Source organism: Puma concolor, chromosome B4 (genome assembly GCF_028749965.1).
Source record: "Puma concolor isolate L17-30 chromosome B4, mPumCon1.1.hap2, whole genome shotgun sequence".
Classification (NCBI taxonomy): Eukaryota; Metazoa; Chordata; class Mammalia; order Carnivora; family Felidae; genus Puma; species Puma concolor.
The window spans coordinates 115,128,526-115,143,157 of NC_141673.1; the positions used below are offsets into that span (position 1 = coordinate 115,128,526).

General features: G+C 34.6%; 1 protein-coding gene across 9 annotated transcripts in view; it reads left to right on the plus strand.

The window, feature by feature from the left end:
- ZNF438 (zinc finger protein 438) overlaps nt 1-14,632 on the plus strand; it is a 179,213-nt gene that overhangs the window by 64,679 nt on the left and 99,902 nt on the right. For 4 of the 9 annotated variants that reach the window (XM_086714639.1, XM_086714636.1, XM_086714635.1 and 1 more), the window contains one exon: nt 9,784-9,948. The exons of 3 other annotated variants lie outside the window; for them this stretch is intronic. The gene's annotated coding sequence lies outside the window, so the exon portion shown is untranslated. Of the gene's footprint in view, nt 1-4,407; nt 4,584-4,961; nt 5,040-9,783; nt 9,949-14,632 lie in introns of all 9 variants that reach the window. 2 more of the 9 variants (XM_086714638.1, XM_086714637.1) reach the window with 2 other exon arrangements.

Below are 14,632 nucleotides of genomic sequence, written 5' to 3' on the forward strand. Positions count from 1 at the left end.
TCCTAAAGAATATCTATTCCTAAGACCATCACAAAGCACTGAACAGTAATATTAATCATCAACAGATACTAATAGAATGTTAATAGAAACAGCATCGTGGCTGTATTGTGGGTTCTCTAAAGATGTGCACAGCCTTGGTCCTCCTACCTAAAGTCTTTCAGACTTTTCAATGAATAGAACACATACAGTAGTCAAGTTAAACAGCAATTTAAGGTACATTAAATGTAGTTATGTGCTAAGTGAGAGTCTTGAACAAGAAGCATGCAGCTTAGTGGAAGGAGAAATCATTTTGACTTGAATTAGAGAGTGGTGAGAAGTTTCACTGAAGAAGCTTGAGTTGGGTATTAGAGAAATGATTGGATTTTAGATATAAAAGAAGTGAGGCTAGGGACGCCTGGGTGGCTCAGTCAGTTAAGTGACCGACTTTGGCACAGGTCATGATCTCATGGTTGGTGGGTTCGAGCCCTGTGTCAGGCTTAGTGCTCACAGCTCAGAGCCTGGAGCCTGCTTCAGATTCTGTGTCTCCCTTTCTCTCTGCCCCTTCCCCGCTCATGCTATCTCTCTCTCTCTCTCTCTCAAAAATAAATAAACATTAAAAGAAAAAAAGAAGTGAGGCTACTTTACATTTGTAAATATCCGTGATAGCTACCACACTTCTTGTCCCAACCGCAGTGAAGAAACAACAACCAAAGAGCTTAAGTATTATGATGGAGACTTTTCTCCATTGACAGTTTATTAACTCATTTTTTTAGTGAAGTGAAATTTCAGAATAGCTTCCACTGAGGACATACAACTCTGTTAGTTACCATAAGGATCCTTGTCGGTAGGAAGTCCTCCCAAATTATAATTTCAGTGGTTAGACAGCATACATATTGGAAAGTTATCATTCATGATTATACTTTGGTAATAAAGGCTCCATCCAGTCTCAATGGAAAGTTTAACAGAGTTCATTGCTGAATTATATCATGATTTGAAGTCTAACATATAAGGAGATAGATCCAAATTCACTGTTTTTTGTTGCACAGACCTAGGTGGCTATAGTAACTCATAAAAATCTAACTTCACCACAATTTTTCATTAACCTCTTGAAGATTCTTCTATGATAATGCAGTTACTGTAGTAATATCACGAATCCAATTTTTTGGTTTTGTAAAGCAAATTAAAGTATGCATAGAATTTACATTGAGACCCTTTGATTAGATTTACTTGTTACTAACTATTAAAAGCAAACACTTTAGTGCATTTAATTTTACAGCCAAACTTCTATCTCTAGTTTTATTCTTTTATTGCATAAACAGTCAAAGGAAAAACAACACAACAAAGAAATGAACCCAGTTTCTCTAACATAGTAAAGATAGAATCTTAAGACAGTCTGCTGACTTTACTTTTTAGTCTTTTGGCCATTAGCATATTTATATGGTTCTGTACATATTTCTGCATATCTCGTTTGTTGCTGCCAGTGTGATAAAGAAGGGAATGATGAAGGGAAACTATAACCAGTGCTTATTTCCTACACTATATTTTTGCCTCAATCTAGTGTCTTTCGAGATATCACTAGGTGATCCGTGATTAAAGAGTTTGGTGGTTAGCTAATGTTATGAAAGGTGAGAGCATCTCAGTGCATATTGATATTTTATTTAACCCACTGTTTCCCAGATGTACTTGACTTTGGAAATGCCCACTGCTTGCCTGACCGCTTGCTTGTCTTTCTTTCCTCCCTCCTCCTTTCCTTTTAGCTTCCTTCATTTCTTTTCTTTCCTTTTTTAAGGATACTTATTAAAAATCTCCTATAGGACAAGTTTCAGGATCATTACTATAAAGTTTATACACACACTGTTTAGGTCTGGTGCTTACGCCCATTTTTTCTCTTAATCTCCACCTTTTCTAAAGCATAGGATGGGAGATAGAAGGAAAAAGAATAATTTTCAAGTCTTGCTAGCTATACTGATGTCATGTGTAGTGGGTAAGAGGCTGACACTCTTTTTGAAAACAAGATTTGAGATTTGTGTGAGGATTTCAAGAGTTCTTACTGTCTGCATCTTAGGTAGCTCTGAACAAACAGAATTTGCCCAAGCACAATAGAAGTCTTTGGGGAGAGGAGTAGGGTGGATTCAAGGTAAAATGGGGCTTTCACTTTTTACTATAAGTATTTATGTTTTGTTTGAATTTTTCCATTAATGTAAATTTCTCTTGTAATCTTAAAAACAAAGACTGCATTAAAAGATCTTACTAGTTGAGAAGAACTCTATAAAAGGATTACTTATTGCAAGCTTTTGTAAGGACTAGCCTCTTTGTTGTGTTCAAACTCACTTTGTTTAAAAACATACCAGAAATTGTAAGCCATTTTTTTTCAGAAACAAGATTATATGAAGTCAGGTAAATTTGATAGATAAAATTAATATACCTTGTCCTTGCCACCACTGTATCTTGTACATATTTCAATTGTTGCTGTAACTCACTGTGCCATTATTCTCTACTTATGTGTTAAGTGAGGGACTGTGCTTAATTGTTTCAGCGCCTAACTATGCACCATGCCTAGTATTTAGTAAGCATTTGATAAATGTTTGTTGATATGGGTGTGTGTTGGGGAAGACTTAATTTCACAGTTATTTCTGGGAGAATGCATTAGTGATTATCACTTTCAAATCTTAAGAGGACTATATTCCTTTGAAAACATTTTTAAAGTTTATTCTAGTTTTGTATTTATATCTGTCCTCTGTCAGAAAGAATTTAAGATAGTATTTATTCATTAGGACACATAATATAAAATAAAGTTTTAAATAAATAAATAAAATAACAAAGTTGGAGGGCTTTGTTACTGCCCATGTGGAAAATTCAATATCAAGTGACAATGACCAAGACAGTATGTCGTTGGCATAATGATAAACATGCAGATTAATAAAGTGGAATTGAGAGATACTTATATTTTTGGTCCATCAATTGTTTTTTACAAAGGTGCTATTCTCTATTCATTTGCAATTGTTTATAATAGCTTTATTCATAATAGAAATGAGAAACAATCCAAATGTCCATCAACTAGTAAATGGATAAACAAAACACAGTATGTCCATACATTAGAAAACTCTTCGGCAATTAAAAAAAATTAAAATGGTGATATGTACTATAATATGGATGAACCTCAAAAATACTATGCTAAGTGAAAGATGCCAAATTCCACTCGTATGAAATGTCTGTAATAGAGCCGATCAGAGGAGTTTGGGGGGTTGCGGCAGGGACTGACTTCACGTAGACTTAAGGGGATATTGAGAAGTGAAGGAAACGCTTTGAAATTAGATTGTAGTGATGATCGCACACATCTGTAATTTGACTAAAACATCATTGAACTGTACACTTTCAACAGGTGAATTTCGTGATATGGCAATTGTACCTCAGTATTGTAAAAATAAGAAAGGTGATAAAATGGGACCAATGTATCTCATAAGATCCCCTATATTTCCTTGAGGTGGATCACAAATTTTGCTCTAAATTTTCTAAAGAGACCATTCTAAGATGAGATGTGTTTACTAGTGTTCACAAGATCAAAATTTGTCAGCATTTTAGGAGAAACTACTAATTGTAATTCAAAGAAAACTATATGCTTTCATTCATAGAGTAGCATATTCAACTCTGACCTCAACAACATCCTTGTAGTGAATAACTGAATACTCTCTTTTCTATAATTGTTTCTTAAACCTCCCTTCAGTGTAGTCTAGTGGCTTAACATCAAAGGCGCTTTACTAAGTACAATAATGCTGGGTGAATAGGATGGAGAGCGATAAAAGGACAAAGCCAAGAATGCTGCTCTTTGGTGGTATGTCTTAATCCAGACATGCAGTTTTAGAATAATGAATGGGTGAACTAAATAGATATGTAGCAGCCCTGCAGAAGCTTTTTGTAAAAAACGGAGTAACAGTTAAGTTTAGCATTTTACTCTCAGGCAAGTACCTGGAGTGTAATTATTCTCAGATATAGGTTAGATATGGGGCCATTTACTTTAATAGCTGGATTGGGAGTATGATTGGCATCCTCTTAGGAATGTTGGGGACCCTGAGGAGGAAAAGTATCAGATTAGACTGTCCATCATGTATGAATAGAGGTAGTCTGAAGAAATATGTGCTGATGGGTTATGATTCTCCCTTAGAAGTAATTTTGGCTGTTCTCCAGTACTTAGACCAAGGGATCATTCAGGTTCTGAAGACAGTATAACGTGGCCATAGGTATTAACTTGGAATAGTGTGGTTTTCATTATAAATTTTCAAAAGTGATACATGTGTGTTATAAAAACATTCTAGCAATTCAATTCAAATATCAAGTATAGAATATGTAGAATAAAAAATTGAAGTCTTTCTTTTCTCTATACCCTTCTTTTTTTAATAAAATATTTTTTAAGGTTTATTCATCTTTCAGAAAGAGAGAGACAGAGCATGAGGGGTTAAGGGGCAGAGAGAGAGGAAGACACAGAATCCAAAGCAAGCTCCAGGCTCTGAGCTGTCAGCACAGAACCTGATGTGGGGCTCGAACCCACGAACCATGAGATCATGACCTGAGCCGAAGTCGGACGCTTAACCGACTGAACCACCCAGGTGCCCCTTCTCTATACCCTTCTTAAATAATATTCTTATTAATGTATATTTAAATTATTTCCAGTTTTAGCTTTTACAGTGCTGTGGTAAACATGCTGGCACAGGGCACTCCTCCATTTAAATAAATATTTGAATGCACACGCACACACACACACACACACACACATACATACACACAATTGCGTGTACACATATTTATGTATATGTGTATATGTTCATATATATGTATATATTATCACTTTAGTAACAGCTATCACCTGTTCTATACCTCATATTTTATTTTAATACACCAGTATTTTTTACTTTATATTTTAAAATAATTTCCTTATACTACTACAAATGTTCAATTTTATATTTGTAATTCTGGTCTTGTTCCAGTCATGTGAAAGTATCTGAACAATCATTTGTTAAATTAACTAAAGGACAACTTGAGCCTGAGTCTTTTGGCTTTATTATGTAAGTACAATAGTTTATTTAGTAAGAAGAAAATGTTAATTGCAGTAACTTAGTTGAAGTTTCTTATGTTTGGAAAACACTTTTTTTCATTATTTTTTATTTTAGTTTTTATTTAGAGAGAGAGAGAGAGTGTGTGTGTGTGTGTGTAGGCATGTGAGTGGGGGTAGGGCAGAGAGAGAGTCCTAAGCAGGTTCTGTACTGTCAGTGCAGAGATACAGGGCTTGATCTCACAAACCCATGGGATCATGACCTGAGTGGAAATCAAGCTTAACCAACTTGGCCACCCAGGTGCCCTGAAAAGTGTTTGTTTTATAATATCCTGAGAATGTTAGCCTTTTTATCTTTAAGAAATAATTTTACCTTATAATTAACTTTGCAAATTACTTCTGAATAATATCTTGATTTAGGCTTTTGCTTCCAGTTGGGTTGTAGAAGGTGGTGGCAGGACATTGTGACCTCTGTAACAACTTAAATAAATTGCAAAAATCATTGTTGCAATGATCTGTTATTACATAATAAATTGCCCCAACACTTAGTGGTTTAAAACAACAGTTGTTTTATATAGCTATGATTCTGTGGATTGGCAATTAAGGCAGATCACAGCTGGGTGATTTTTCTGTTCTTTGTTGCATTGAATGACATCACTGGATAGTATTTAGCTGGTGGATGAATTGCTTTGCAGGATCCATGATATTTTTACAGATATATATGGTGCCTGGGCGGAGGTGGAATTCTGGACTTGCTTGACCTTTCTAGCATGGTAGTCTTAAAGCAGCCAGACTTCTAATATTTTGGCCGAGGGCTTGTACAGAGAATTTTCCAAGAGATAGGAAGTAGAAAGACCAGTATCTTAAGGCCTAAAACTGGACACTGGCACCACATCTCTTCTATATTCTGTTGATCAAAGCAATCCCAGTGTCCTCTCAGTTTCAGTGAGAGGGTTTATAGTCATCACCTCTCAATGGAAGAAGTATCAGAGGATTTGTGACCATTTTAAATTTATCACCATCTACCCTCTACCCACAAATTATTTACATTCCTTCTACTTTGAAAATATATTCAATCCTTTCCAAAAATGCAAAATTGTTACCCTACTGTGGCTGTAGCCTCAAGCTTAAGGTCCAGGATATTGTCATTTAAATCAGGTCCCAGATGTTGCTCCTTAGATGTAGTTCTTTGCAAGAGACAAGTTATTTACTCAACAAATAACGGAGAGGCAGACATAGAGTAACTGTGGTAAGCATTCCATTCAAAAATGGGGAAACAGGAGGCATGTAACCTTCACTGGTCCATAGTAATTTTGAAATTCTGATGTTGACAGTTTCTTTAGTAGAGCCATTCTTAATCCTTGAAAATGATTATCCATGACTTCCGGCCTTACCTATAAATTCTGTCATTTTTATTTTTCTATAAGAAATGGTTCATGTTTATAATTGGTGGTCTTTCCAGCCTTGCTTCCTGTTTGTAGAAGCGTGAGAGTCTAAAAGTGTATTTTCATTTTGTACTCTCTCTCCTGCTTTCAATCCAATTTCACATAATTCTTTTAAAATCATTATAAGGCATTGATGTGTCAAATTATAATCCACACCTTTGGAAGCCACACCCACATTTGTTTTTAAGATAGGCTTTTTTTCTACTTGAGACTGAGAGTCCATGTGTTACAAAACAATACCCATAAAATTCTTAGAAGCTTTTCTATTTGAAAAAGCCCAAAAGGCATACTTCCAAGATTCCTAGAGGCCTTTTATCTAGAAAAGATAGTCTAAGAAGCACATTCTTAAGAGTTTTAGAACTGAATTAGATACAACTTTAAATTATTTTCCACTTCTACAGTATTTTTAGAGTCATACTGTAATTGTTATCCTGAAACCATGCTTTACTGGTAGCAAACCCTAGACTTCATATTTACTCTGAAGCTATTTCTTTTCAGTCTGGAGAGAATGGGGATGATTATTCTTTTGAAAGGGCAAGACCTGGCTCCTTTACCTTTCCTCTAAATTCTGCTTGAAAATGAAACAATTCTTTTGTTAGCTCATCTTTGTCTATGTATACGTTAGTACACACAGCTAAAAGAGACTAATACTTTGAATCTTCTGCCTAGAAATCTCCTTACCCAAATCTACCACTTTATTGGGTATATTTTCTCTTTTCTATGTTATGCAAGTAAGTGTTGCATACCACTATGTAAGAGGGGTTGTAATTTCCTTCTGTTAACGTGTTCACTAATGTACTTCAAGCTTTTATTAACAGTCTTCTTGAGGCTCTTCCAGCTTTTGCTTCCCACCTTGTCCCAAAACCATTGCCACATGTTTTAAGATTTTTATTATGGGACCCCACTTCCCTGTACCAGAATCTGTTATGGTTCTCTGTTTCCATACCAAATTATCTAAAAATTTATAATCTTAAAACAATAACCATTTTGTTGTACCTCATATTTGTGGGTAATGAACAGGGAAGGCTCAGCTGGTGGTTATTCTTCACTGTGTAGCATCAGCTGAGGTTAGTTGGTGGGCATTCAGCTGTAATGTGGGCTGGTTTGGAGGGTCCAAGACAGCTTTATGGTATTTTGACAAGGATCACTCAAAAGTTAGTTTTTTTTTGGTTTTTTTTGTTTGTTTTTTTTTTTTAATTTTTTTTTTCAACGTTTATTTATTTTTGGGACAGAGAGAGACAGAGCATGAACGGGCGAGGGGCAGAGAGAGAGGGAGACACAGAACTGGAAACAGGCTCCAGGCTCTGAGCCATCAGCCCAGAGCCTGACGCGGGGCTCGAACTCACGGACCACGAGATCATGACCTGGCTGAAGTCGGACGCTTAACCGAATGCGCCACCCAGGCGCCCCTCAAAAGTTAGTTTTAGCTAGATCTTTGAACCAGAGTGCCTGCACTTGGATTCTCCAGTATGACAGTCTTACCATAGTTAGACTATGATGACAATAGCACAAAAGACGGGAAGGAAGAAACAGATATATCCTGCTGTAAAATTCTTATACATGACGTGGTACGGCATTATTATAAGTTAAATTGTGACATGTTAGGGGCACCTGGGTGGCTCAGTCGGTAGAGTGTCCAACTTCAGCTCAGGTTATGATTTCACAGTTCATGAGTTCGAGCTCTACATCGAGCTCTGTGCTAATAGCTCAGAGCCTGCTTAGGATTCTGTGTCTCCTCCTCTCTCTCTACACCTTCCCCACTTGTGTGCTCACTCTCTCTCTCTCTCTCTCTCTCTCTCAAAAATAAATAAACATTTTTTAAAAATTGTGATATGTTAAAGGTCTATATTTTAAACACCAGAGCAACCATTATAATTCTAAAAGAAACAGGTATATCCAATAAGCCAAGAGTGGAGATAAAATGAAATAGTAATGATAAATGAAATGAAATAGTAATTCCAAACAAGGCAATAAAAAATGGGAAAAGGAAACACAGAACAGTTTGGGACAAACAGAAAATAAGATGATTAATTCAAATTCAACCATATAACATAATTACATTAAGTGTAAATGATCTGAATACTGTACAGGCAGAGATCATCAGGCTAGATAAAAAAGCAAGACCTGCTAACTGCATACTTTCTACAAGAAACCGTCTTCAAATATGAACTCACAGATTAAAAGAATTGAAAAAGATATACCATGACAACACTAATATTAAGAAAACTGGACTTCCTGTATTAATATCCAACAAAATAGGCTTCAAATCAAGGAATATTACTAGTGATACTGAGAGATATTTTCTGCTGATAGAACAAACTCATCAAAAGGATATCATAATTCTAAATGTCTTTGAGCCCAATAATGGAGCTTCAAAAATATTTGAAGCAAAAAGTAACAGAAAAGAAAGGGTAAGTAGTTATAGATAGGGTAGTTATAGATAGTTTTGAACACTTCTCAGCAATTGATATAGGCAGAATATCAATTAAAATATACAAATCTGCAACAACACTTAATGAATTGGACTTCATTGACATTTATAGAATACTGCACTCAATAATAGAATGCACATTCTTTTCAAGTATGTGTGGAATTTTTATCTAGGTAAATCATTTGTCAGGTCATAAAACAAGATTTTAAAGAATTAAAATCATACAGAGTATGCTCTCTCACTATTACTGTATTGAATTAGAAATGAGTAAGTGTGGAATATCTAGAATTCTTCCCCAAAATATTTGGAAATGAAACAACATACCTTTAAATAAACCATGGTTTGAAGAGAAATCACAAGGAAAATAAGAAAATATATTTGAACTGAATGAAGATGAAAGCACATCATACCATATTTATGTAGCTTAAAGCGGTGCTTAGAGGAAAATCTATAGCTTTAAAATACATTAGAAATGAAAGGCCTAAAATTTTCTGAGCTTTCACTTTAAGAAAATGGAAAAATAAAATCCAAAGTAAGTAGAAAGTAGAAAATAAGTAGAAATTGATAAAAGAGAAGTTTACAGACAAATAATAGAGAAAATTAATGAAACCAAAAGCTGTTTTTGCTATTTTTTAACAGATCAGGATAGTTGGCTTTCTTTTGTGGTAGTTCAGTGATTTTAGAATATTCCTAGATATATGAGGTTAAATTCATCAGTGTCTTAAGGTCTAGGTCCAGAAACTGGTGTCATGTCATAGTCACCATATTTTATTGGTCAAAGAAGTTACAGAAGTGACCCATATTCAAGGTGAGGGAAGGGCATATATGCCTATTTTTCAGTGGGGGGAGTTTTAAAATATTTGTGTTACTCTTAACCACAGCCATATTTATTGAAGATCTCAGAGAGTTGTGAAAGCAAAGACGACAAAATGAACTGAGATTTCAGAAATGGAAGAGCCCGTATGAGCTAAGAATACTGACAGTCATTTTTCCTAAGTGTATTTGCCCAAAATGGACACTGGCTAAAGATCAAGCTTGCTATGGAGGTAAGACTTTACTAGGGGAAAGAGAAACCATTGGTGTTTTGATGGTCATATAGTCTGGCATGATGAACTGGAAACCAGAGTCCTCAGACATACAGCTAGCTTCCCCCATGTGTTGTTAACTGAACCTTGGGGCAGGAAGGGAGGCTAGGAAGTTGAGGTGGAAATATACAGAGAAATTTTCTGTAATCTCATAGTGCTTAGGAGAGAGTCTACATGGGATGGTGGTGGGATGCAGTTGCTATAAACCACACAATTGGTTTCATATTTGAGACAAATTATACCAGAGTAAACTGATCAAATTGAAGAGATCATCTCCTCACCCTACCTGTCTAATATAGGAAAAGATGGGCCCTCACTGGGAAAAAATAATACCTACCACAGTTTTATGTTTCTTACATTCACGGTATTAAGAATACACTAAAAAGTTATATGACATGTGAAAAGTAAAAATCTATCAAACAGCCCAAGAAAGAAGAGAAAATAGAAGCAGATCCACCAATGGCACTGATAATAGGAGTTATCAAACAATGATTTTATCGTCATATGAATATATAAAGGAAATAAAAGAAACAGCTAAATAGAGGAAAAGACAAAGAATGGCAACAGAATGGTGGGATCTAGAGCTAAAAAATGTAATCTGAAATTAAGATTTGAGTTTAATAGTAAAGTAAGCACAGTTAAAAAATAAACAACTGGAATTAGTAAACTGAAGGACAGTTCAATGGGAAAATGTACAAGGTGAAGCATGGGTGGGGGGAAAGAATGGAAAGAACAAAACAGGTTAAGAGACGTATGGATTGAATCATTTCACCTAATCTACATATCACTGGAGTACTGGGAGGAAAGAAGAAGCAAAACCAATATTTGAAAAGATAGTGACCAAAGATTTTCCAAGCTGATGAAAGATAGCCATCCACAGATTCAAGAAATACAAAAAAAAAAACTTAGTGAACTCCAAGCAATATTATATAAAGAAAACCATATGTAAGTATAACATAATGAAACTCAGGAAGAGCAGATATAAAGAGAAAATCTTAAAATAACCCAAGGAAAGAAACCATAGTAACTTGAAAGGAACAATGATAAGATTGATGGCAGATTGTTCTACAGAAATTATTAAAATCCGGGAACAATGGAATAACATCTTTAAAGTTTAAGTGCAGAAAGGAAAAATACTGCTAACCTGAAACTTTATGCCCAGCAAAGTGTTTTTTAAATGAAGACAAAGACAGTTTTAGACAAAAGGTGGGAGACTTTATCACAGGTAGAACCATAGTACAGTAATACTAAAGGAAGGTATTCAGTCTGAAGAAAAATGATCCCAATTGGAACCATAGAACTTTAGGGAAAAAAATGAAAAGCATAAATATGTGAGTAAATATAAAAGATTTTTGCCTATTTAAAGCCATAATAACAATGTCTTTCAGGCTTAAAACATATGTAGAAATAAATTAAATGAAAACAGTAGAACAAATTGCAGATAGGTATAAATGGAGTTAAACCAATTATTGTCTTGTATAGGAAGTGGTAAAAGTCAAGTTTTGTAATTCAAGGAAGTATTTGTAATCTCTATGATAATTTCATGAGAAACTACAAAGATGTTTGAACAAAAAGCTAACAGAAACAATCCTAAAATTTATATGGAATCACAAAGGACCCTGAATAGCCAAAGTAATCTCGAAATAGAAAAAGCAAAGCTGAAGGTATCACAATTCCAGCCTTCAAGTTATACAGCTGTAGTTATCAAAACCGTATGGTAATGGCACAAAAATAAACGCATAGATAAATGGAACAGAATAGAGAACCAAGAAATAAACTCATTATCTGGTCAATTAATCTTCGATAAAGCAGGAAAGAATATCCAATGGGAAAAGACAGTCTCTTCACCAAATTTTCAGAAAACTGGTCAGCTACATGTAAAAGGATTAAAGTGGGTCATTTTCTTACACCATACAGAAAAATAAATTTGAAATAGGTTAAAGACCTAAATGTGAGAATTAAAACCATAAAAATTCTAGAAGGGGGCATAGGCAGTTATATCTCCTTTGGCCGTAGAACATTTTTCTAGATATGCCTCCTAAAACAAGGGAAAAAAAAGCAAAAATAAACTATTAGGACCATAGCAAAATAAAAAGCTTCTGCACAGCAAAGGGAAGAATCATTAAAATTAAAAGACAGCCTACAGAAGTGGAAAAGATACTTGCAAATGACATAACCAATAAAGGGTTAATATCCAAAGTCTGTAAAGAACTGATACAACTCAACACCCAGAAAACAAATAATCCAGTTAAAAAATGGGCAGAAGACATGAACAGACACTTCTCCAAAGAAGACACCCAGGTGGCCAAGAGACACATGAAAATATGCTCAATGTCACTCGTTATCAGAGAAATGCAAATCAAAACTACAGCGAGGTATCATCTCAACCCTGTCAGAATGGCTAAAATCAACAATATAGGAAATGGCATGTGTTGGCGAAGTTGTAGAGAAAAAGGAACCCTCCTGCACTGTTGGTGGGAATGCAAACTGGTGCAGATTCTGTGCAAAACTATATTGTACACCTGAATCTAATATAACATTGTATGTTAACTATATTGGAATTTTAAAAAATGCTAACAAGAGATAAAATGCAGTAATAAAAGTTTATTAATTAAAAGAAGAAAAAAGATTAGATGGAATGAATATAAAACCAATAAGGTATTTTAAATGTCAGTATCTGATTACATATACATAGGTTTAGTCCTCCAACTAAAAGCCAAAAAGTTTTGAACTACATTTAAAAAAAAGACCCAACTATATCTAGTTTGCACAAGATATATTATATAGAAGAATATGGGAAGAGAGGTACACTGTGCAAACACTAAAAGAAATCTGATATATTAATATCAGATAAAGTAGACTTTAAAGCAAGAAGTTTTATGGAAGATAAAGGGAGAATTTTATGATGATAAAAGGGTCAATTCAATAGGAAGACAGAATAGTTCTAAATTTGTATGTTCCTGACAATTTAACTCCAAAATATGTAAAGCTAAAATTCACAGGACAACAAGGAGAAATCATGATTTCACCATCCTATTTGGAGAATTTAATAACCTTCTTTGAACCACTAGATATAATAAGCAGATTTTTAAAAATCATAAATGTTATAGGATGTTTAACAATACTGTTAACCAACTTGACCTATTGCTGTTATAGAATGTTATTCTCAACTCTTGCAGACTACAATACACTACAAGTGTACAAGAAACTTTTACCAAAATAGAACATATGCTGAGCTAAAAAGCAAATCTCAACAAATGTAAAAGATTGAAATCATATATGTTCTACAGTGGAATTAAACTAGAAATAAAGTTTTTTTTTAATCCTCAGTTTGTTTGGAAAATAAACAGCATACATTTAAATAATCCAGTACCGGTCAAAGAAATACAACCACAATTAGTATCTAAGCTGTGAGAGAACGTTAAAGTGGTGCTTAGAATATGTAGCTTTAAATGTTTATGTTTAAAAGGTTGAAAGCCAACCATCCATTTTTTCATTTCAAAAACCTAGAAAAAGAAGTTCAATTTCATTCAATAAACTGGAAGGAAGGAAATTACAAAGAAACAAGGCATTCTATAGAGAAGACTGACGAAGATTAATAAAGTCAAAGTTGTTTCTTTGAAAATATTAATAAAATGTATAAGCCCCTACTAAGTAAAAAGGAGAAAGCTCAAATTAACAGTATAGATATAAAAAGGAAACATTATTAGAGATCCAAGAAGTATCTAAAGGGTAAAATATTCTGAACATTATGTCAATACATGTGACAACTTACATGAAATGGACAAATTCCTTGAAAAATACAACTCACCAAAATGACACAAAAAAGTAAAAATTGTGAATAGTGCTATATCTTTTAAAGGCATTGACCCCATAATTAGAAATCTGCATCTCTAATAATGTTCTTTAACCTCATTAAGTCTCAGTATTAGGTCTTTGTTGAATGTTTTTAGAAAATTTCAAACTTCACTTTGGCTGACAGGTTCTACACTAAACTCACTTTCCATATAATTAAGGTTGATTTCCATTCAAAGGTTTACATACCTTTTGTTGGAGTTTTATACCATATATTCCTTCTTCCAACTTCTAAACCAAACCCTTTGAGAAGTAGACATGACGTAACTCAGTTTAGAATAAAAATGTCAACTTTATGTGGGTGGAAACTGGGTAAAAGAGTGTGTTTATATCTGCATGGAATCTTATCCCTATTCCAACTGGATTGACTTAACTTGCCCTGTTGAGTTTACCATGTAGATGACAGGAGAATGTATGTGGGTTTGGGCAGGCAAGTTCTAAGAGAAAGTGAGACTGGTGTCATATGTGGCCAGTCTTTTGCCCTGTCTCACCAAACAGATAAAGCAGAGAAAAAGAGAGTCAGAATGGTGTTTTGTTACCTGTCATTCTGAGTGAAGCCCTACTCTTATGCTCTTTTTTTCCCAAGGAGTCAAACCTACCTTGTTCTCGTGGAACCGTAGTTCTACTGCCGACCTGCTTCTAGTTCCTTATGTCATCTGGGTCCTGTGCTCTATTTTGAACAAGTTCTTGTAACTTTTGTCTTCCCCAGAACTCTTCTTTCCTATCCTCCCAAGAACTTTAAACCTGCCTTTTGTGGACACTGCCAGTTTTTGCACAGCCATCTCAAAAA